Source organism: Bubalus bubalis, chromosome 14 (assembly GCF_019923935.1).
Source record: "Bubalus bubalis isolate 160015118507 breed Murrah chromosome 14, NDDB_SH_1, whole genome shotgun sequence".
NCBI classification, from domain to species: domain Eukaryota; kingdom Metazoa; phylum Chordata; class Mammalia; order Artiodactyla; family Bovidae; genus Bubalus; species Bubalus bubalis.
In genome coordinates this window covers 36,327,740-36,330,010 of record NC_059170.1, presented here as the reverse complement: position 1 = coordinate 36,330,010, position 2,271 = coordinate 36,327,740, and the positions used below count along the sequence as shown (strand labels likewise).

The window sequence follows — 2,271 nt, the reverse complement described above, 5'->3', positions numbered from 1 at the left end:
AGCTCTCAGGCCAGGATATGGACCTGGGGGAAGCTTGTCTTCAGGTAGCTCCAATCCCTTCTGACAGCAGACCTGCTACCTCCTGGAAGGAGGCTGCAGTTGTAGAGGAGGAAGTATATTATTATCTTTTTGATTTCTTGCAGGGGAAGTTGGGGGTGGGAAAGCAAGAGTGACTTCTGTATTTGGTTATTCAGGGGATAGGCAGTTGGGTGGAAAGCCCCAGAGAATGGACTGATGCGTGGGCTTCTGTCTCTAGTTGCCCCTACCTACCAAGGTCATGATTGTCATCCTGAAGAGGAACCAGGGAGGGAGCCCTGTGGATAATAAATTTGCAATCAGCAATGGCACCCCACTCCAGTACTCTTGCCTGGAAAATACCATGGACGGAGGAGCCTGGTAGGCTGCAGTCCATGGGGTCGCTAAGAGAAGGACACAACTGAGCGACTTCATTTTCACTTTTCACTTTCATGCCTTGGAGAAGGAAATGGCAACCCACTCCAGTGTTCTTGCCTGGAGAATCCCAGGGATGGGTGAGCCTGGTGAGCTGCCGTCTATGGGGTTGCACAGAGTTGGACACGACTGAAGTGACTTAGCAGCAGTAGCAGCAGCAGCAAGGACAACCAGGACGGAGAACAATACCTGCAATCTGGAAGCCATCAGGCTGCAGCCACTCCCTATGATGAACACTGAGGAACTCAGGATGTAAAAAAACACAGGATACGGGCCCCAGATAGTTGAGATGTATATAAAAGGGATGATTTCGGTGAGCCCAGACTCTTGCATCATCCTGTATATAAAAAAATACTAAATTCCTTCACTTGAGATATCTAGTTTCTTTGATTCATAAAAATACTTTTGATGTTCAGACTACCTCCCTTTTTGCAAATTTCTATATAACCTGACTTCTGGCCCTGCCTCCTCAGAGCAGTTCTCTCAGGGTCACTTGAAATGCTGTCTTCTGGTCTCGAACTCCTAAAATTTCCCAAATAAAATGGAACTCTCAACTTTCAGGTTGTGACATATATATACATATATAAAGCTGCCAAGTTCAGGCAGAAGCCCTGACATTAAGGGGGGCTCCTCAAAGCCCACTGGGCTCCAGAGTCTCCTATTTGTGCTTGAGGGTGAGCCTTTTGAAGAGATAGTCTCCCAACCCAGCCTGGGGACTTGCCACCTTGTAGAGGTTGGTCAGATGGTCACCAATCTTCTTGATGAGTTTCACTTCCTCATAAGGAAGTGCTTCTCCAAGAAGTCACAGATGTGGGGGTCTGCATGGGCAGAACCCAGGCCATGCAGATCCAAAAGGGCCTGGCTCAGGTTCTCCATGAGAAGGGTGGCTTCCATAGCTTCCTGGGTTTTACCCCACTCAAGATGGCTTTGGCACATCCAGGAAGAGGGTGTGGCCACCATGCCAGTTTTGCATTTTCAAGAGATGCTCCATGCCCTTGCACTTCTCCTTGGCCAGTTCTAGCAAAAAGTGACCCACACCATCCAGAGCCACATCATCATAGTTGAAATAGAAGCCATGAGAGAGGTAAGTGTAGGAGGCCCACAGATGCATGTGGATCAGCTGGTTGATGGAGGCCTCCATCTTGATGGAATAACTCTGACAAATCTGGGAGCGCATCATTGGTTGGTAATGAGTTAAGCTAAAAATTTGTGGATGATCCTGGTGATCACAGACAGCAGAGTGGCTGATTCTGAAGATTGAAACTAGAATAAATGTTGGAGGGTGGTTGGAGGCTGGAGCAAGGGGCATCCCTGGGTCCGTTCCATCCAAGCACTGTTGAAGCAATCTGAGGGACCGCTGTTGAACAGATTCGAGGGACCACTGAGCACACTGCTGGTTGTGACTATTTTTTAAGTCAATAATATATTTTTACCTAACAACAGAGCCCTGAAATACATGAAGCAAAACATTTAGAATTGAAAAGAGAAATAAATAATTGAACAATAATATTTAAAGATGTCAGTGCTCCACTTTCAGTAATGGATATGTTACCAAGTTCAAGACCACAAGAAATAACTCTACATGTGGACATCACCAGATGGTCAATACTGAAATCAGGTTGATTATATTCTTTGCAGCCAAACATGGAGAAGCTCTATACAGTCAGGAAAAACAAGAGCAGGAGCTGACTGTGGCTCAGATCATGAACTCCATATTGTAAAATTCAGACTTAAATTCAAGAAAGTAGGGAAAACCCCTAGACCATTCAGGTATGACCTAAATCAAATCCCTTATGATTATTCAATGGAAGTGATAAATAG

The 2,271-nt window shown here is 45.8% G+C and overlaps 1 pseudogene; it reads right to left on the bottom strand.

Annotated features, from left to right (window-relative positions):
- Positions 1-1,108: 1,108 nt before the first annotated feature.
- LOC112578888 lies at positions 1,109-1,627 on the bottom strand (annotated as a pseudogene).
- Between the last annotated feature and the right edge of the window lie 644 nt (positions 1,628-2,271).